The sequence below is a fragment of the Ascaphus truei genome, chromosome 7, assembly GCF_040206685.1.
Source record: "Ascaphus truei isolate aAscTru1 chromosome 7, aAscTru1.hap1, whole genome shotgun sequence".
NCBI classification, from domain to species: domain Eukaryota; kingdom Metazoa; phylum Chordata; class Amphibia; order Anura; family Ascaphidae; genus Ascaphus; species Ascaphus truei.
In genome coordinates, this window is record NC_134489.1 from 108,910,159 (window position 1) to 108,933,129 (window position 22,971).

The 22,971-nt window shown below is 49.3% G+C and overlaps 1 protein-coding gene across 1 annotated transcript in view; it reads right to left on the reverse strand.

The window, feature by feature from the left end:
- The window catches only part of SEMA5B (semaphorin 5B), a 279,793-nt gene extending 258,395 nt beyond the window's left edge, over window positions 1–21,398 (reverse strand). The window contains exon 1 of the mRNA XM_075610072.1: window positions 21,188–21,398. The gene's annotated coding sequence lies outside the window, so the exon portion shown is untranslated. The remainder of the gene's footprint in view (window positions 1–21,187) is intronic.
- Between the last annotated feature and the right edge of the window lie 1,573 nt (window positions 21,399–22,971).

A 22,971-nucleotide genomic window follows, 5' to 3' on the forward strand; every position in this document is an offset into this window, starting at 1 on the left:
GTATAGGATGTGCATTACAGCGGGTATAGGATGTGTATTACAGCAGATATAGGCGTGCATTGCGGTGAATAGAAGATACGCATTACAGTGGGTATAGGATGTGCATTACAGCAGATATAGGACGTGCATTACGGTGAATAGAAGATACGCATTACAGTAGGTTCCCAAGATTAGTTCATTCTGTCCTTCGCTGGACTTTACAAGTTGAGAAAGAAACACACGGATACTTTCCCCTGATAAACAGCCGGATGCTACAGTTGGAAGTGGCGGATCCCCGTAGGTTTTGGGTTTGCATTATATGGTGCTCAGCAGCAGCTGTGTAAGGGTGAGCGTCATCACAATTAATACACACTGCCTACAGCTAGAGAAAATTGCAATTTAACACAGTTCCCTGAAAGGAGACTATTTCTCAGCACAAAGTTACTGTAGGGCATGAACATGCATTTTTTTCCAGACTCAGCAATCAAGTTATGATTAAACCCTTTGGTCCCTCATTTTAAACCCCCGCTTGGACAATCACTGATATGTATGGAAAATGTATATTGCAGCCACAGAATAATTTGTTCCCAAATCTCTTCAATGAAACTATAGGAAGGTCTATCTTCTACAAACAAGATCATATATTCTGACTTGCGTGCAGATAAACAAATTTACTAGGGGAAGAATAATGCTATTTCAAAGAGGTTTCTATTTTTCATTTTAAAATTGTATGGTGGTTTGAATGATTATTCAATAGGGAAATGTCTTTGGAGACCTCTTACTTTAACATAGGAGGTGAATCATGCAGTGTGATCAGGGGGTATAAGGGGAATTAAGGTTTGTATAACACACACACACACCATGTATATACACAGGTAGAGAATTGCATTGCTCTCCCACATAAACACAATCCAATACATATAATATCTGATGAGACGACAAGAAATTAAACAATCCCAAAATGCAAGAACAATAATCGAATATGGTGAACTGAGCGAGACGATCTGTAAGTGAAGATGTAAGAAAAGGTCACTGTGATATGGCGAGGAAGACTATCGAAGACAACAGAAGCTTAAAGAACAAGATTTATGGTTGGGAGGAAGCAAATCATCGCACTCCAACAAGACGATGGATGGAAAATAAAAGATGGCGGCACGTATCATAAAGAGGGATGAGGACTTCTACATGAGATTGTACGAGAACACAGATAACTCGGGCATAATCCAGCAGAGGAGGACCGAGAACAAACCACCAATGATACCATACGTCCTTCCAGAAGAAATCACAAAACCAATACAATCCATGAAGAATGGGAAGTCTCCCGGGGAAGCTGGAATTACAACTGAAATCTTGAAACAAGCTGGAGAAGTAGAGAATTTCTTGCAAAACTCTTTATATGCAGCTTGAAGACCAGGAGGATTCCCGAACAATTGAGAAATGCCATGACTATCCTTATCCATGACAAAGAAGACATCAAGAAACTACAGACCAATTAGTCTACTTCCAATTACATACAAGCTTTTTACGAAGATACTCGCTAAATTCAATGCTGGAATTGCTGTCCAGAATAGCAGAAGTTGTGGGTTCTGTAATCCCTTCATTACAGGGGCTTTAGACTTGTCAGTATTGATCTTCTGGAAATATTTTATGAGGAAGGCGGTGAGACTCATTTAAATATACTTTGCATATTTCAATAGAATATCTCCCAGGTACCTTCAGGTGTGTTCCTTTCTGAGCACAGGTGTCTCTCCCTATGTTATTTGGAGTGAAGTTTGAGGGGATATATACAGCTTGAGACTTGACTAAATTAGGTCTCTCTCTGAAAATCTTCGGCATGTATTCTGCCCGTGATCACGTAGGCATGTGAAACTCTGACCCTAAACGCAAAGATAATTCAGAAGCTTCAGACAACTGAAATAGGTGTGGGAGAAAGAATGGGTTGAAACCAACCAAAGGTTGTGACATCACACGGTCAAAACATTAAACTGGCACTGAGCTGGACATATCGCAAGAAGAAATGACCATCGTTGGACAAGATGATACCGGACTATATTCCAAGAGGAATTAAAAGACTAAGATGACGACAAAAAGTAAGACGGGAGGCTTGTAACCGCAATACCTGAAAGATCCTTGGGGAGGCTTCTTCGAGCAGTGGGGAGACAAGGGGGGATGATGTACCAGTATATACCACACACACCTACCTGTTGGAAACCAGCACATTCCCTAACATACTCTTGTGAAACCCACACCATTTATATCCGAACAAGTCTCGGGGGGTGGGGGGTGCAGAGCAGCGCTCACCAAATGTCGTTCACAGATTCCAAAGGATATTCAGCTGTTTTGGGATTGTCGCAATATGTTTATCTTATTTCCATTAATCGTGCACGGACTGATCCCAAGCGTCATCTAGTTTATATAGAAGTACACACATTATGTATAAATAACTGGGGTTTTTTTTTTCACAGTTTAACCGAGATGTAATTACAGTTTTGGTGCGTGATATCCAAAAAATCCCAATATAGAACAACGGGAAAACCAATGTAGCCTGACGCCTCGGATTATTACAAGAAGGAGAACTAGTGACACTACAATGTTTGTGCAACGTGAGAAGTGTGATTTCCCAGTGACGTTCAGTGATTCTGCCTCATTCCTTATAACTTGGCGCTGTGCAGCGAGATTTCAGCTCCCAGAGAGAAAAACACTTACACTCAGTTCTAATTACACTCCTGGAGAGAACACAGACAATTAACCAGCTACGCGAGGCAGAGGGATCTTACAGGATATTCAAGGCATTTTCAAGGGCATGCAGCTTGTGAGAAAGAGAAAAATGAGCATTGTTCTGTCTAGCAGTTACCTGTGAAATTATATTTTACTGCAACAAAGTTCTGTTCTCTCTGGATTTCCATAAAGGATTGAATTGCAGAGAAACATCTCCTACTGAGGCTGGTGGTAATTTCACCACGGAGTAATATTTTATCGGAAGGAATTTCCAGCCGTACAGTCATCAACACCGCCGGTTATTTACAGAGTCCTGCGCTGGTAATTCCTTGTATGTTACAACCTTTCACTGCTCTGCTATTTTTCCGGCTTCTGCCCGCTGAGCCACAGCGGCTTTTAACTCTTTCACAACAGCTCACTTAAGTTGGTTTGTACACTTGGCTTTCATTCTCCCACTCAGGAAACGTGGTTATTTGTAAGAAAACTGACACTAAAAGGCTTTGTCATCTTGTGCCTCTTAGTAACAATGTATCACGGAAAAGCCACTGCTGCAATTCTGCGCCATTGCGATCTGGCGAGTGTGAGGAGGAGTTACACGAGGCGTCATTGTTCACGAGTCACAGTAACTTCTCTAGGAAGGAATCAGGTGTCGTCACCCTCCCAGGCTTCCTATTTCTGACGTGGCCCAAAGCCGGAAACGTTTGTTTGCATTCGTACATCTGCCTAAGTCTTCTTCTGATGGTGACACTCTAAGGCCACGGGGCATGGTCAGCGCTTAGGCACTGACCCGCGCTGACCAGCGCTCACGCTTGGCAGTGAGCCCCTGCAGCCGCAATGAGAGCGGCTTTAGCAGGGGCTCCAGGTGTCTGGAAGCGTAGCCGACAGTTTTTTTTTCCGTTTAAGCGCTCACGGGAGCGCATGGTTGGTCACGTGAGCGGTTCGCCCAATGAGGGCAAACCAGCTCCGTGATGTCACTGGCCCGCCCCCTGACGCCCCCGGACGGTGCGCGAACTAAGGCCAGGGAAAGCACCCGCTTTCCCTCCGCGCGCCTCCACACGGCTAAAGTCGCTATGGACTCAGCCTTAGTTAGAGAGTATAAAGTACGGACAATATAGTGTATCTGATCCCATGTGTCATGTACAACATGTGGGCATGCGACTTAGATACGCAACCAGGTTTAATACACATGGCTACTCTAGCCGACTCACCTTTCGCCTGCGCAAGGAACCTCCAATGAGTTAATATTAACCCCTTACTCAATTGCAATCATATCTATACACTGCCACCACCTGGTATATGCAAATAAGATGTAAAATTAAGATTTGCAAGAGCCTCAGGTCCCTGTGATTTATAGAAAAAACTATGCACTTTAACACACAAAAATCAGTTGTAACAAAATGTGTCCAAAAATGTAAATACTCTCTCCAGAGCGTGCGACAGTTCATTCAGAGCCCAAAGCATTACTTATTACATGTTTAATATATTTATAAAAATACAGTGCTTAGATTACAGAACAAAAGTATTACAAGAACATACAGTTACAATAAATGCAGAACATTTCTCAAAATAAAAGGATAAAACATCAAATAGAAATCCCTATACAGTACATGACCCAAAAGTTATAGGTTTTATCCCAAATACACCTCTGGTGAAATCTAATTTTCATAATCTTTTCCCAGACTTAAATACATTCCTTTCTCATGGGAACAGCATAAGCCCCGCCCGCGTCGTAAATCGGCTGTTAGATTGACAGTTTATGACAGAATAACATTTTTTTTTATAAACAACTTTAAACTCCTCTTCAATATCTAAATGTATTCATAACTTTCCTTCACTAATACGTAGACACATGTGAGTCACATCAATACATCCAGGCGCTCATGACGGACGTAACGAGACTAAGACCGTCTTACCACTAAACTTGAGCAACAAATTAATATCTGTCCCCCAGTACCTGTTAAACATGCGGTGTGTGATGTCGGAACATCCCCCTCTGTGACACGATTACAGATGTGTAACCCTTATTATGCAGAGGAGATGACGTCACATGATATTCTCATTTGTAATAAACATACTTTTAGCTTGAATACTTTCTTAGCCACGCCCCCTGGCCCTCCATAAACCCCCTCCAGAGAATGCTTTGAAATGTCTTAGCTAGTGTCCTGTTTATGTTAGTGTTAGGAGAACTAAAATTCACTCATCTCTAGCAACACTTCTTATCTTGATACTACAGTATATCAGTTTTTACCACTAGGCCTGTAAAAGGTGATAACATACCATAAACCCTCTCTTTGTACCTCTCAAATCCAACTTCAATTGAATTCCCCTTGAAATACAACCCAATACATGGTATCTTTAAACCCAAATGGAAGCCCATTAACCCCCGAAGCACAAGATAGATTAAACTACTTAATATCTTGTGATATTATCATGACACCATGTGTCCAATGCTTCTTTCACTGTTACTACTTTAAAGCAGAAAACATGTGAAATCTTATGTTTTTTTTAATAAATCAGTTCTGTAGTATTAGATAATAATTACTGCATTTCTTATCTAAATTATTATTCAACTCTTAATGCGATTTTTAATGAGTTTTAAAGCATCCCTTTATTTCTATAGTAGGTTTTAGCCCACCTTCCAAGCAGTGCAAGATCTTTGCAAAACTTTCCTGTTTGTGATCATTTGTTGCCAAATTTACTGCCATAGTAATATCTGGATACATTATAGCTGCTGAGTTACACTGAATGAAGGATTCAGTGAAACTGAAAGGCAACCATTATGTTAGGCACACAATCAGCATTTTGACAGGATTTATAACAGGAGCAGCAAACGATTGCCAGCTTAGGTAAGAATGTAGAATTATACATTGTCACATGCTTTACATATAAAAATAAGAAAAAAAAAGGGGGAAAGTAGTAATGCTGCTGTAAAATGTGGAAGGAGCTTTTGAGAAAGGCACAGGGAAGATAAATACTCTAAGAAATCAAAATCACGATTTCCTTGGGAAAAAATGGCAGCCATTTTATTCTATCCCGAAAAATAATCAACACAAACAATACATTGTCTAGGGTGCTACATCAAAAAGAAAGTGAATCGTCACCCCAAAAACTAGTTTCAGGGTTTAAAAAGATTCAGAAAACACAGTAATGGAGAAATCTGATGTAGAATGAAAATGTCACGAGGTTTAATAATTTCCATTTGACTAAAAACATGTCTGTTCACTGCAGGTTTCTCTAGCACTGGATGGGCACAGAAAAGGAAAGTTAAAGAATAAAATGGAATGGAGTCACTGTTACAATGTATCAGATTGGGTTTCCGTCTTTGACAGGTAGGAACAGGACAGGATTTTCCCAGAATGTCAGTGAATACACCAGCCACGTGACTCCGCCGGGTTACACATTTCAGGGCACAGGGTGCTGTATTCGGAGTGGATTTTACAAGCTGACACGTAATACTTCACGGGCTGTCCGAGAGCGATGTATGTGTTACAGGCTGAGAAGTGCAAATCCCGAGCAAACTGCACTCATCTTTCATTTTGGAAAATATTATTAATGTTACTTGTGGTGTTACCTGTGTGTGTAGCTCCTGTAATGTTACCTGTGTGTGTAGCTCCTGTAATGTTACCTGTGTGCGTAGCTCCTGTAATGTTACCTGTGTTACCTGTGTGTGTAGCTTCTGTAATGTTACCTGTGGCTTTATCTCTGTGTGTAGCCCTGTGATGTTACCTGTGGTTTTTATCTGTATGTGTAGCTCCTGTAATGTTACCTGTGTGTGTAGCTCCTGTAATGTTACCTGTGGTGTTACCTGTGGGTGTAGCTCCTGTAATGTTACCTGTGTGTGTGGCTCCTGTAATGTTACCTGGGATGTTACCTGTGTGTGTAGCTCCTGTAATGTTACCTGTGGTGTTACCTGTGTGTGTGGCTCCTGTAATGTTACCTGTGTGTGTAGCTCCTGTAAAGTTACCCGTGGTGTTACCTTTGTGTGTAGCTCCTATAATGTTACATGTGTGTGCAGCTCCTGTAATTTTACCTGTGTGTGTTGCTCCTGTAATGTTACCTGTGTGTATGGCTCCTGTAATTTTACCTGTGTGTGTAGCTCCTGTAATGTTACCTGTGTGTGTAGCTCCTGTAATATTACCTGTGTGAGGAGCTCCTGTAATGTTACCTGTGTGTGTTACCTGTGTGTGTAGCTCCTGTAATGTTACCTTGTGTGTACCTCCTGTAATGTTACCTGTGTGTGTGGCTCCTGTAATTTTACCTGTGTGTGTTACCTGTGTGTGGAGCTCCTGTGTGTGTTACCTGTGTGTGGAGCTCCTGTAATGTTACATGTGGAGCTCCTGTAATGTTACCTGTGTGTGGAGCTCCTGTAATGTTACCTGTGTGTGTTACCTGTGTGTGGAGCTCCTGTAATGTTACCTGTGTGTGTTACCTGTGTGTGGAGCTCCTGTAATGTTACCTGTGTGTGTAGCTCCTGTAATGTTACCTGTGTGTGTTACCTGTGTGTGGAGCTCCTGTAATGTTACCTGTGGAGCTCCTGTAATGTTACCTGTGTGTGTTACATGTGTGTGTAGCTCCTGTAATGTTACCTGTGTGTGTTACCTGTGTTACCTTGTGTGTACCTCCTGTTAGATGTCACAGTTAATATTTATAAAACCTCTGCCTATTTTTCTAAATAAAAATAAGTACCACCGTATCGAGGACAGAACATATCACTGCACGCGCATGCTGCTGGAACAGAACATATCACTGCACGCGCATGCTGCTGGGACAGAACATATCGCTGCACGCGCATGCTGCTGGGACAGAACACATCACTGCACGTGCATGCTGCTGGGACAGAACATATCACTGCACGCGCATGCTGCTGGAACAGAACATATCACTGCACGCGCATGCTGCTGGGACAGAACACATCACTGCACGCGCATGCTGCTGGAACAGAACATATCACTGCACGCGCATGCTGCTGGGACAGAACACATCACTGCACGTGCATGCTGCTGGGACAGAACATATCACTGCACGCGCATGCTGCTGGGACAGAACACATCACTGCACGCGCATGCTGCTGGAACAGAACATATCACTGCACGCGCATGCTGCTGGGACAGAACACATCACTGCACGTGCATGCTGCTGGGACAGAACATATCACTGCACGCGCATGCTGCTGGGACAGAACATATCACTGCACGCGCATGCTGCTGGAACAGAACATATCGCTGCACGCGCATGCTGCTGGAACAGAACATATCACTGCACGTGCATGCTGCTGGAACAGAACATATCACTGCACGCGCATGCTGCTGGAACAGAACATATCGCTGCACGCGCATGCTGCTGGAACAGAACATATCGCTGCACGCGCATGCTGCTGGAACAGAACATATCACTGCACGCGCATGCTGCTGGGACAGAACATATCACTGCACGTGCATGCTGCTGGGACAGAACATATCACTGCACGTGCATGCTGCTGGAACAGAACATATCACTGCACGCGCATGCTGCTGGGACAGAACATATCACTGCACGCGCATGCTGCTGGAACAGAACATATCACTGCACGCGCATGCTGCTGGGACAGAACATATCACTGCACGCGCATGCTGCTGGGACAGAACATATCACTGCACGCGCATGCTGCTGGAACAGAACATATCACTGCACGCGCATGCTGCTGGGACAGAACATATCACTGCACGCGCATGCTGCTGGGACAGAACATATCACTGCACGCGCATGCTGCTGGGACAGAACATATCACTGCACGCGCATGCTGCTGGGACAGAACATATCACTGCACGCGCATGCTGCTGGGACAGAACATATCACTGCACGCGCATGCTGCTGGGACAGAACATATCACTGCACGCGCATGCTGCTGGAACAGAACATATCACTGCACGCGCATGCTGCTGGGACAGAACATATCACTGCACGCGCATGCTGCTGGAACAGAACATATCACTGCACGCGCATGCTGCTGGAACAGAACATATCACTGCACGCGCATGCTGCTGGGACAGAACATATCACTGCACGCGCATGCTGCTGGGACAGAACATATCGCTGCACGTGCATGCTGCTGGAACAGAACATATCGCTGCACGCGCATGCTGCTGGAACAGAACATATCACTGCACGTGCATGCTGCTGGAACAGAACATATCACTGCACGCGCATGCTGCTGGGACAGAACATATCACTGCACGTGCATGCTGCTGGGACAGAACATATCACTGCACGCGCATGCTGCTGGGACAGAACATATCACTGCACGCGCATGCTGCTGGGACAGAACATATCACTGCACGCGCATGCTGCTGGGACAGAACATATCACTGCACGCGCATGCTGCTGGAACAGAACATATCACTGCACGCGCATGCTGCTGGGACAGAACATATCACTGCACGCGCATGCTGCTGGGACAGAACATATCACTGCACGCGCATGCTGCTGGGACAGAACATATCACTGCACGCGCATGCTGCTGGGACAGAACATATCACTGCACGCGCATGCTGCTGGGACAGAACATATCACTGCACGCGCATGCTGCTGGGACAGAACATATCACTGCACGCGCATGCTGCTGGGACAGAACATATCACTGCACGCGCATGCTGCTGGAACAGAACATATCACTGCACGCGCATGCTGCTGGAACAGAACATATCACTGCACGCGCATGCTGCTGGGACAGAACATATCACTGCACGCGCATGCTGCTGGAACAGAACATATCACTGCACGCGCATGCTGCTGGAACAGAACATATCACTGCACGCGCATGCTGCTGGGACAGAACATATCACTGCACGCGCATGCTGCTGGGACAGAACATATCGCTGCACGCGCATGCTGCTGGGACAGAACATATCGCTGCACGTGCATGCTGCTGGAACAGAACATATCGCTGCACGCGCATGCTGCTGGAACAGAACATATCACTGCACGTGCATGCTGCTGGAACAGAACATATCACTGCACGCGCATGCTGCTGGGACAGAACATATCACTGCACGTGCATGCTGCTGGGACAGAACATATCACTGCACGCGCATGCTGCTGGGACAGAACATATCACTGCACGTGCATGCTGCTGGGACAGAACATATCACTGCACGTGCATGCTGCTGGGAGAGAACATATCACTGCACGTGCATGCTTCTGGAACAGAACATATCACTGCACGCGCATGCTGCTGGAACAGAACATATCACTGCATGCGCATGCTGCTGGAACAGAACATATCACTGCACGCGCATGCTGCTGGAACAGAACATATCACTGCACGCGCATGCTGCTGGAACAGAACATATCGCTGCACGTGCATGCTTCTGGAACAGAACATATCGCTGCACGTGCATGCTGCTGGAACAGAACATATCACTGCACGCGCATGCGCATGCTGCTGGGACACAACATATCACTGCACGCGCATGCTGCTGGAACAGAACATATCACTGCACGCGCATGCTGCTGGATCAGAACATATCACTGCACGCGCATGCTGCTGGGACAGAACATATCACTGCACGCGCATGCTGCTGGGACAGAACATATCACTGCACGTGCATGCTGCTGGGACAGAACATATCACTGCACGCGCATGCTGCTGGGACAGAACATATCACTGCACGCGCATGCTGCTGGGACAGAACATATCACTGCACGCGCATGCTGCTGGGACAGAACATATCACTGCACGCGCATGCTGCTGGAACAGCCGCTCGGTCCTGGCTTTGTAGCTGCAAATCTTTGATAAAGTCACAAAAGGAATACATATATTTTTCCTACTTATAGTGCTGACAATGTATACAGTGCTGTACAATTTTACAATTTTGCAATGATTCCCTGCCCCATAGAGCTTACACTCTAAATGTTGATGCACCAGGCAATAAAGTGAATTCCGCAAGGTCACAAGGAGCGGGCGCAGTTATTTGCACTGGCTTCGCCTTTGTGAAAGGCTGTGTTCTTCATCACTACGTTACACCTTCAAACCACAAAACTGGGCAAACAAAACCAGTATCCAACTCAAAAATCCCGGACAAAGAACCGTAAGAAGCAGCTGTTCCCAATGCAGTGCAACTGCTTTACATAGAGTAGCAAAGATTCACTGCTCACGGCACACGGCACACGGCACACGGCACACTGCTCAAGGCACACTGCACACTGCTCACTGCGTTTGGTTTCATTGTCCTATTGCCGTTTTGTTCTCCAATGCAACTATAACACACATCACTGCGAAATGCTCAAAGAACTAGATTGGTCATCACTCGAGTCTAGGCGCAAAGTTCACCTTTCCTGTCTCACCCTCAAATACTTTCTGGGCAAGCTACCCAGCTACCTGAACAAGCTCCTCACCCCTACAACATGCAGCACCTATCACCTGAGATCAGACTCCAAAAGACTGTTCATGGTCCCAAGGCTCAACAAAGTATCCGGACGTTCCTCCTTCTCTTACCGTGCACCCCAAAACTGGAACAATCTACCGGAGACTCTCACATCCACCACCAGTTTAAGTTCTTTCAAATCTAAGGCTGTCTCACATTTTAATCTGGTCTGTAACTGTTTCATACGCCCATAATATACATCTTCTCTAACTGTGCATGCAATGTCTTGTATATAATGTATAACCCTGTTCACTTAATGTAACCATGTATTTGTAACCATGTATTTGTCATCTTAACTCTGTGCCCAGGACCTACATGAAAACGAGAGGTAACTCTCACTGTATCACTTCCTGGTAACACATTCTTATATATAAATAAATAAATAAATATTGTTCGATGCTGCCCCCTTTTGCTGAGCAAGTTAACAACAATACTCGCAATAAAAGATTCAAACAAAGGGGTTTATTATTATTATTACTATGTTGTTATTATTATGTTATTGTTATTATTGTAATTATAATTATTATTATTACCAGATTAATTGCTGAGCTGTTTTAAAAGATGATTAACCCCTTACCCGCCCTATTTGCCAGCGAGACTGTGAGGATATTTTTGCTGGGTGGGCTCTCTCTCTCTCTCTCTAACACTTACCTAGAAGCCCCCTCACCCCAGTGTAAGGGGGAACTAATCTCTCCCTCTCTCAGTTATAGGACCCAAACGGTGACGTACTAAATAAATCCCTTTGTTATTTAAAATGTTCCTGTGAGTGCTTAGCCAACACCACTGGGACATTCATTCTAGTGTGCATAATATATATATATATATATATATATATATATATATATATATATATATATATATATATATATATATATATATATATATATCCAGGTACATAGCACTTTACAGCAGTATTAATTGCAACACAATAATACAGTATAAGTTGGAACACATAATGGGAATAAGAGCTTCAGACATAAAAGTAACAGTTAGGAAAAGGAATCACTGCTTTCAATCAGTAATCAATCAATCGGTAATCAATAAGCCCCCGAAGAGCTTTCAATCTAAGTGGTAAGTAGGGAGAACTTACAGAGACCGTAGGAGGGTGTTGGGGTACGCGTACATGCAGGGGCGAGTACTTTGGAGTTAATGCAATGTTTAGTTAAAGAGATGAGTTTTGAGACGGGCTGTGAAGGTGGATAGAGGGTGCCAGTCAGGCAGTCAGTGAGAAAGGTGTTAGGTGGGAGAGGGTTTTACATACAAAAGGGGGAGAGAGAAGACATTCTTGAGCTGAACGCAAGTCGGGAAGGTGCATATCGAGAAAGGAATGCAGAGATGTACAGTAAGGAGTGGCAGAGGAGGGTATAGTGAGATATTAGGGTGAGATGTAAGGAGGGGCAGAGGAGGGTATAGTGAGATATTAGGGTGAGATGTAAGGAGGGGCAGAGGAGGGTATAGTGAGAGATTAGGGTGAGATGTAAGGAGGGGCAGAGGAGGGTATAGTGAGATATTAGGGTGAGATGTAAGGAGGGGCAGAGGAGGGTATAGTGAGATATTAGGGTGAGATGTAAGGAGGGGCAGAGGAGGGTATAGTGAGATATTAGGGTAAGATGTAAGGAGGGGGAGAGGAGGGTATAGTGAGAGATTAGGGTGAGATGTAAGGAAGGGCAGAGGAGGGTATAGTGAGATATTAGGGTGAGATGTAAGGAGGGGCAGAGGAGGGTATAGTGAGATATTAGGGTGAGATTTAAGGAGGGGCAGAGGAGGGTATAGTGAGATATTAGGGTGAGATTTAAGGAGAGGCAGAGGAGGGTATAGTGAGATATTAGGGTGAGATGTAAGGAGGAGCAGAGGAGGGCATAGTGGGATATTAGGGTGAGATGTAAGGAGGGGCAGAGGAGGGTATAGTGAGATATTAGGGTGAAATGTGAGGAGGGCGAGAGGAGGGTATAGTGAGATATTAGGGTGATATGTAAGGAGAGGCAGAGGAGGGTATAGTAAGATATTAGGGTGAGATGTAAGGAGGAGCAGAGGAGGGTATAGTGAGATATTAGGGTGAGATGTAAGGAGGGGCAGAGGAGGGTATAGTGAGATATTAGGGTGAGATGTAAGGAGGGTCAGAGGAGGGTATAGTGAGATATTAGGGTGAGATGTAAGGAGGGGCAGAGGAGGGTATAGTGAGATATTAGGGTGAGATGTAAGGAGGGGGAGAGGAGGGTATAGTGAGATATTAGGGTGAGATGTAAGGAGGGGCAGAGGAGGGTATAGTGAGATATTAGGGTGAGATGTAAGGAGGGGGAGAGGAGGGTATAGTGAGATATTAGGGTGAGATGTAAGGAGGGGCAGAGGAGGGTATAGTGAGATATTAGGGTGAGATGTAAGGAGGGGCAGAGGAGGGTATAGTGAGATATTAGGGTGAGATGTAAAGAGGGGGAGAGGAGGGTATAGTGAGATATTAGGGTGAGATGTAAGGAGGGGGAGAGGAGGGTATAGTGAGATATTAGGGTGAGATGTAAGGAGCGGGAGAGGAGGGTATAGTGAGATATTAGGGTGAGATATAAGGAGGGGCAGAGGAGGGTATAGTGAGATATTAGGGTGAGATGTAAGGAGGGGGAGAGGAGGGTATAGTGAGATATTAGGGTGAGATGTAAGGAGGGGGAGAGGATGGTATAGTGAGATATTAGGGTGAGATGTAAGGAGGGGCAGAGGAGGGTATAGTGAGATATTAGGGTGAGATGTAAGGAGGGGGAGAGGAGGGTATAGTGAGATATTAGGGTGAGATGTAAGGAGCGGGAGAGGAGGGTAAAGTGAGATATTAGGGTGAGATGTAAGGAGGGGCAGAGGAGGGTATAGTGAGATATTAGGGTGAGATGTAAGGAGGGGGAGAGGAGGGTAAAGTGAGATATTAGGGTGAGATGTAAGGAGGGGCAGAGGAGGGTGTAGTGAGAGATTAGGGTGAGATGTAAGGAGGGGCAGAGGGGGGTATAGTGAGATATTAGGGTGAGATGTAAGGAGGAGCAGAGGAGGGTATAGTGAGATATTAGGGTGAGATGTAAGGAGGGGCAGAGGAGGGTATAGTGAGATATTAGGGTGAGATGTAAGGAGGGGCAGAGGAGGGTAGAGTGAGATATTAGGGTGTGATGTAAGGAGGGGCAGAGGAGGGTATAGTGAGATATTAGGGTGAGATGTAAGGAGGGGCAGAGGGGGGTCTAGTGAGATATTAGGGTGAGATGTAAGGAGGGGCAGAGGGGGGTATAGTGAGATATTAGGGTGAGATGTAATGAGGGGCAGAGGAGGGTATAGTGAGATATTAGGGTGAGATGTAAGGAGGGGCAGAGGAGGGTATAGTGAGATATTAGGGTGAGATGTAAGGAGGGGCAGAGGAGGGTATAGTGAGATATTAGGGTGAGATGTAAGGAGGGGCAGAGGAGGGTAGAGTGAGATATTAGGGTGTGATGTAAGGAGGGGCAGAGGAGGGTATAGTGAGATATTAGGGTGAGATGTAAGGAGGGGCAGAGGGGGGTCTAGTGAGATATTAGGGTGAGATGTAAGGAGGGGCAGAGGGGGGTATAGTGAGATATTAGAGTGAGATGTAATGAGGGGCAGAGGAGGGTATAGTGAGATATTAGGGTGAGATGTAAGGAGGGGCAGAGGGGGGTATAGTGAGATATTAGGGTGAGATGTAAGGAGGGGTAGAGAAGGAGAATGTTGTAAGTAATATGGGATATAAAGCCGCCCCCCTGGGGGACTCCCTGCTTCCCGGAGTAAAGTATCTCAAGAAGCAGGGGATCCCAGGAGCGTAAATCAGCGCGGTTCAGCGCCATGACCCTCTGCTTCAATCCTATTAAAAAAAACCATAAAGGGTCCCCAGGAGTGCTGATTTAATAGGAAGCCGGGAGGGATTTCAGCAGGGGAGGCGCTGAGACAGATCTAGGAAAGAGTAGAGTGATTCCAGCAGCAGCGGTTAGGATAGATTGTAGGGGAGACAGGTGAGAGGCAGGAAGGCCGGACATTAGTAAGGCTCAGTGAGTAAAGACACTGACTCTGTAAGCAATTTCACTGAATTTAATCCCGGTGTCAACACCCTGTGACCTTGGGCAAGCCACTTTATCTCCCTGTGCCTCAGGCTCCAAAAACATAGCTTGTAAGCTCACCTGGGCAGGGGCCGTGTCTGTAACATCCCTGTGCGCTGCGTACCGCGCGCTATACGATAATTGTGACGCGCTGCGAGTCCCACTGGGAGAAAAACTCTACATGAAATAAAGTTATTCTTAGTATTAGTAACTGAATCTGTCTGATTTGATCCGATGACAGATTTAGGAGAGAGTAAAGCGATTCTAGATTAGGATACATTATAAAGGTGACGTGTGAGAGGCCGGACAGCCGGACAGCCGGACAGCCGGACAGCCGGGCAGCCGGGCAGCCGGACAGCCGGACAACGGTATCCGAGTCTCCCTGAGCGGTCTTCCATAGTGCTATAGAAAACGCAGTATTTGATGGCGAGGGGTTACACGGCACAGCAGCGGGTAGGATGATGGCGAGGGGTTACACGGCACAGCAGCGGGTAGGATGATGGCGAGGGGTTACACGGCACAGCAGCGGTAGGATGATGGCGAGGGGTTACACGGCACAGCAGCGGGTAGGATGATGGCGAGGGGTTACACGGCACAGCAGCGGGTAGGATGATGGCGAGGGGTTACACGGCACAGCAGCGGGTAGGATGATGGCGAGGGGTTACACGGCACAGCAGCGGGTAGGATGATGGCGAGGGGTTACACGGCACAGCAGCGGGTGGGATGATGGCGAGGGGTTACACGGCACAGCAGCGGGTAGGATGATGGCGAGGGGTTACACGGCACAGCAGCGGGTAGGATGATGGCGAGGGGTTACACGGCACAGCAGCGGGTAGGATGATGGCGAGGGGTTACACGGCACAGCAGCGGGTAGGATGATGGCGAGGGGTTACACGGCACAGCAGCGGGTAGGATGATGGCGAGGGGGTTACACGGCACAGCAGCGGGTAGGATGATGGCGAGGGGGTTACACGGCACAGCAGCGGGTAGGATGATGGCGAGGGGGTTACACGGTACAGCAGCGGGTAGGATGATGGCGAGGGGTTACACGGCACAGCAGCGGTAGGATGATGGCGAGGGGTTACACGGCACAGCAGCGGGTAGGATGATGGCGAGGGGGTTACACGGCACAGCAGCGGGTAGGATGATGGCGAGGGGTTACACGGCACAGCAGCGGTAGGATGATGGCGAGGGGTTACACGGCACAGCAGCGGGTAGGATGATGGCGAGGGGTTACACGGCACAGCAGCGGGTAGGATGATGGCGAGGGGTTACACGGCACAGCAGCGGGTAGGATGATGGCGAGGGGTTACACGGCACAGCAGCGGGTAGGATGATGGCGAGGGGTTACACGGCACAGCAGCGGGTGGGATGATGGCGAGGGGTTACACGGCACAGCAGCGGGTAGGATGATGGCGAGGGGTTACACGGCACAGCAGCGGGTAGGATGATGGCGAGGGGTTACACGGCACAGCAGCGGGTAGGATGATGGCGAGGGGTTACACGGCACAGCAGCGGGTAGGATGATGGCGAGGGGTTACACGGCACAGCAGCGGGTAGGATGATGGCGAGGGGTTACACGGCACAGCAGCGGGTAGGATGATGGCGAGGGGTTACACGGCACAGCAGCGGGTAGGATGATGGCGAGGGGTTACACGGCACAGCAGCGGGTAGGATGATGGCGAGGGGTTACACGGCACAGCAGCGGGTAGGATGATGGCGAGGGGTTACACGGCACAGCAGCGGGTAGGATGATGGCGAGGGGTTACACGGCACAGCAGCGGGTAGGATGATGGCGAGGGGTTACACGGCACAGCAGCGGGTAGGATGATGGCGAGGGGTTACACGGCACAGCAGCGGGTAGGATGATGGCGAGGGGTTACACGGCACAGCAGCGGGTAGGATGATGGCGAGGGGTTACACGGCACAGCAGCGGGTAGGATGATGGCGAGGGGTTACACGGCACAGCAGCGGGTAGGATGATGGCGAGGGGTTACACGGCACAGCAGCGGGTAGGATGATGGCGAGGGGTTACACGGCACAGCAGCGGGTAGGATGATGGCGAGGGGTTACACGGCACAGCAGCGGGTAGGATGATGGCGAGGGGTTACACGGCACAGCAGCGGGTAGGATGATGGCGAGGGGTTACATGGCACAGCAGCGGGTAGGATGATGGCGAGGGGTTACACGGCACAGCAGCGGGTAGGATGATGGCGAGGGGTTACACGGCACAGCAGCGGGTAGGATGATGGCGAGGGGTTAGACGGCACAGCAGCGGGTAGGATGATGGCGAGGGGTTTCATGGCACAGCAGCGGGTAGGATGATGGCGAGGGGTTACACGGTACAGCAGCGGGTAGGATGATGGCGAGGGGTTACACGGCACAGCAGCAGTAGGATGATGGCGAGGGGTTACACGGCACAGCAGCGGGTAGGATGATGGTGAGGGGTTTTTCGGCACAGCAGCGGGTAGGATGATGGCGAGGGGTTACACGGCACAGCAGCGGGTAGGATGATGGCGAGGGGTTACACGGCACAGCAGCGGGTAGGATGATGGCGAGGGGGTTACACGGCACAGCAGCGGGTAGGATGATGGCGAGGGGTTACACGGCACAGCAGCGGGTAGGATGATGGCGAGGGGTTACATGGCACAGCAGCGGGTAGGATGATGGCGAGGGGTTACACGGTACAGCAGCGGGTAGGATGATGGCGAGGGGTTACACGGCACAGCAGCGGGTAGGATGATGGCGAGGGGTTACACGGCACAGCAGCGGGTAGGATGATGGCGAGGGGTTATACGGCACAGCAGCGGGTAGGATGATGGCGAGGGGTTACACGGCACAGCAGCGGGTAGGATGATGGCGAGGGGTTACACGGCACAGCAGCGGGTAGGATGATGGCGAGGGGTTACACGGCACAGCAGCGGGTAGGATGATGGCGAGGGGTTACACGGCACAGCAGCGGGTAGGCTGATGGCGAGGGGTTACATGGTACAGCAGCGGGTAGGATGATGGCGAGGGGTTACAGGGCACAGCAGCGGGTAGGATGATGGCGAGGGGTTACACGGCACAGCAGCGGGTAGGATGATGGCGAGGGGGTTACACGGCACAGCAGCGGGTAGGATGATGGCGAGGGGTTACACGGCACAGCAGCGGTAGGATGATGGCGAGGGGTTACACGGCACAGCAGCGGGTAGGATGATGGCGAGGGGTTACACGGCACAGCAGCGGGTAGGATGATGGCGAGGGGTTACACGGCACAGCAGCGGGTAGGATGATGGTGTCAGTTTGTGAGTTCAGTTTCTGCCTTCCCAGGGCGTACAATAAAACGAGATATATATCTGAGAGAAAGTATCTCAGTAATAACACTACGCTAAGCAAAGCCCTTCCTAGGTGGGCAAACTGGGTTCTTTGTTCTGTCGGGGGTCTCTGTTAATGAAGTGATTGGACCACCTGCACGCGCCCCCCCTTCTCCCCCGCTCCCCCTCCTCCCTGTCTAACCCAAGCCTGCTGGGTGGGAGAATTGCTTTGCTGGGATTATTTGCAGGCTCTGTCTTTCTCCCTCCCAACCCCCCCCCCCCCTCGAGGGGTCAGTCAGGGCTAGCGCTCAGCCCGGGGACACTGGACAGGACACAGCGTAAATACCTGAGCAGCACCCAAGACCCTCTCAAACAGCTTTACAGCACGCGGCAGACCCTTCTGGCACTGAAGAGGTTAACATGCGCTTCCCTGCACACTGACAGCTGTCATGCAAAACCTGAAGCAGGGATATCCTGAAAACCTGGCCCGTTTGGTGGCCCTTGAGGACTGGAGTTGGCAACTCGTGGTATATACCAAGTCCTGGCTAAAGGAATGGACTACACACGCTGCATTCACTGTCCACCAGGGACATAGGGACGCATGTCACAAGCCAGCTTACTCCTGCAAAACTGGGCTGAAAATGCACTGCAGTCACAGGACATAGGGCTATCCACCACCATATGGGTTAACGGCTATTTTTAATACTGTTGCAGAGTCACCAAATTAAGCAGCTGTCAGGGGGGAGGGGGGGAGAGAAGATTCTCGGCGTATACTGAGTGTGAGGGAGGTCCACAGGTATGGGGCAGCGAGGGAACAAGGTTTAAGGCGAGAGAGAGCAGTAGAGGTGAAAGGGATGGAGAGGAGACAGTTATGGGCAGAGCGCAGGAGACGAGCAGGGGCAGAGCGAGAGATCAGAGCTGATATGTACGGAGGAGCAGATGAGTGGGGAGCCGTGAAGGTACGGAGGAGAACTTTGTACATTCGTACGGAGTATTGCCCCTAAACTCCTGGCAGTGCCACAGTTAATGCACAGAATTTCCTGTGACCCAGAGAAGGGGTGAATTCACCCCGTCAGTGCCACCAGCTCTGTAGGTGTTCAGCAAACACTGGTACCCAGGACACCTTCCCCCGGGGAGGCTCACAAGATAAAGAGTTGGGATGATGCTGTCAGACAAACGGCGCCGACACAAAGCCGGATCTCTAATTATTCTGCGCGACAGCAAATTCATTTTATTGACTACTTCAGGGCAGGAGACTGCATGCAGAAATACGGAGAGCGAGCCTCGCCAGCCAGGCGCTGGCCTCTGAAGTGGATGAGCGCCAACAGACATGCAGCGACCTTTGGGCAAACTACTTTTTAAGTGTCCAACTAAATGAGATTGTAAGCTCTTGGGAGCAGGCATGGAGAGCGCCCGGCACCTTGGTAAACGCAGACACACAGACAAATAAAGGGGATAAGGATGTGAGGGGGAACTCTATTCTGCTCTGTAATTTGGCTTTTATCTTCAGCACAGAAAGGAGGGGAAAAAAAAGATATTTTTAAATGATATTAAAATGTAAAGTTTGAATTTATTTTTCCGCAACAGAATGGGACTCAGACAGGGGCGAGGGAGCTGGGGGTTTGTCCAGTCTCTTTCCCTCTCCCATTTCTCCTTTTTGATGTTCACTGGGACGTGATCTGAAGGTTAATGAAGCATTTCCCCCCCCCATCCCAGCAACCCCCCCCCCCCCCACCACCACCACAATCCCCCCCCCCCCCTCACCCCACCACAAAGACATAAATTACCATCTGGGAAAAAAAATCATTAAATCCCCTGATCGGATCCCCCCACTAACCCCAGGACCACCTTCCTACAGACCTGACCCATGTCTTTTCTTAACCCTTTTATTGCCAGAGAAGACGGCGTAGCCTTGACTTCTCTTGCAGCGAAGGGGTTAAATGCCTACATTTATGCTCATCATCATCATCATCGTTTTTATTAATAAACGCCAGCGTGGTTACAATAAAAAACACAGAGTGACAAACGAGACACATTTCATGGGGAAAAGAAAGCAGGTTATGTGAACAGCTCCACAAAGCTGGGGTCACTGACCCAGCTTAAAACTGAGCCTGCATTGTCCTAAGTTATATGTCCTGTATATAATGCAGATGGGGAGATGCAGACAGGGGGAGAGGAGGATAAACCCTCCAAAATACCACAACAAGGGACCTACCTACACCCCAACACACCCCCTCTGCATGCTGCAAAAGCCTTTGTTCCATTGCTGAGACCCTAAACACCCCCGCCCCACACAATGCAGCCTACTGAAGTTTCTAAGTGATCACAAGACATTCAATTCAACCCAAATATTGCAAAACAATAACCATTTGCCTGTAGGGCAGCGGGGCTGGGGTGTTAGAATGGACAGGGCACTCACTGACTAATTAAAAGGGGCTGGACAGTCACCAACTACTTATTGTACAAGGGAAATGGATGATATACAATACAATATACTGTGGAATTGTTCTTTGGGGGCTTACATTAAATACATATGAAAATAAATGACTTATTGTGTAAGAGATGCTTTCAATGCATTAAAATAGAGACATTCAAATGCAGCGAAAAATAAACATGCACAACTAATTGTTTTACAATAGCTTTAAATACTGTAGCATGAAACTATACTACATTACCCACGATGTAAGGGGTATATACATGAAACTGATATATTACTTACTGTGCACTGGGGGTGGGGGGCTGCAAACTGGGGGTGGGGGGCTGCACAGGGGCTGCACAATGCATCAGGGGTCTGTTGGTTGCAGCAGAATGGAAGCTTCTTACAAGTCCACAGATATGACAGTGAGAGTGCAGCCAGCACAGGGACGCAGGGACCCGCTCAGCATGAAACAGCACACACACTGATCTCACACTAACTGCAGGGAGAGGGGGGAGGCAGGGAGAGGAGGGACTGGGGGGCAGGGGGTGGAGAGGAGGGACTGGGGGGGGGGGCAGGGGGTGGAGAGGAGGGACTGGGGGAGGCAGGGAGAATGAGGGACTGGGAGAGAAGGGACTGGGGGCAGGGGGTGGAGAGGAGGGACTGGGGGGCAGGGGGCGGAGAGGAGGGACTGGGGGGGAGGCAGGGAGAGGAGGGACTGGTGGGGAGGCAGGGAGAGGAGGTACATGGGGGCATGGCTTCTCCATGCTGATGTCAGATAATATATGCACAGGGCAGTGCCAGTCTCAACCCTCCTGCACAGGGCTCGGGGTCCCTCCTGTGTCCCTTCCTGGCAGCTGGTGCCCTGCAGAAGGGGTGGACTGGGTGCTTTGGGCTCTGCAGCCTGGGGGTGCTGGGGGCTCTGCAGAAGGGGTGGACTGGGTGCTTTGGGCTCTGCAGCCTGGGGTGCTGGGGGCTCTGCAGAAGGGGTGCTCTGTGGACTGGGTGCTGGGGGCTCTGCAGGCTGGGGGTGCTGGATGGTCTGTGGACTGGGTGCTGGGGGCTCTGCAGGCTGGGGTGCTGGCTGCTTTGCAGGCTGGGGGCTCTGCAGACTGGGGGTGCTGGGGGCTCTGCAGGCTAGGGGTGGTCTGCAGGCTGGGTGCTCAGCAGGCTGGGGGCTCTGCAGGCTGGGGGTGCTGGGGGCTCTGCAGGCTGGGGGTGCTGGGGGCTCTGCAGGCTGGGGGCTCTGCAGGCTGGGGGTGCTGGGGGCTCTGCAGGCTGGGGGTGCTGGGGGCTCTGCAGGCTGGGGGTGCTGGGTGCTCTGCAGGCTGGGGGTGCTGGGGGCTCTGCAGGCTGGGGGCTCTGCAGGCTGGGGGTGCTGGGTGGTCTGCAGGCTGGGGGTGCTGGGTGCTCTGCAGGCTGGGGGTGCTGGGGGCTCTGTATCTCTGACCTGTCAGGGGAGAGCTGCATTAACTCACCTTGTTTTGCTGAGAGGCTGAAGGTTAACCCTTTCGGTGCTGGAGAGGACTCCTACCCCAGGACCATTCAATGCAATCCTGGAATAGATTTCTCTCCCTCACAGAATACATTCTCCTCCATCCTCTCAGTGCCAGAGAAGGAGGCGTCTCACTCCCCAACACATTCCCAACTCTCCCCAGCCTGTCTCTCATTAGGCAGGGAGCTCTCATTAACCCTTTATTGCAGGGCCCCTGTAACGTATAGGTCTCTCTGTAAGGGGCAGGACAGGAAACCCAAACCCCGTTTTGCGGTGTAAAATCTGCGCGGCTTCATCACAATGCGCCATGGGATAAAACCCGTGGACGGATTTGTAGAATCCAATCCGCGGATTCAGCGATCCGTTGGTAGATTCCTAAGAATCCGCGGATTGGATTCTACAGATCCGTCTTCGGGCTGCGGAATCCACGGAGCGTCTTGGTAATAATGATACATCCGCAAAACGCGGATCGCCCTTTCTGAGAAATCCGCAGACCAAAGGAAGCGCTCTCTAACCTCTCATACTGCCCGAGATCTTTACTTCCAACTCCTCTGCGTCTCAGAGATCAGTCTCGGGGTTTTTTTTTACTAAA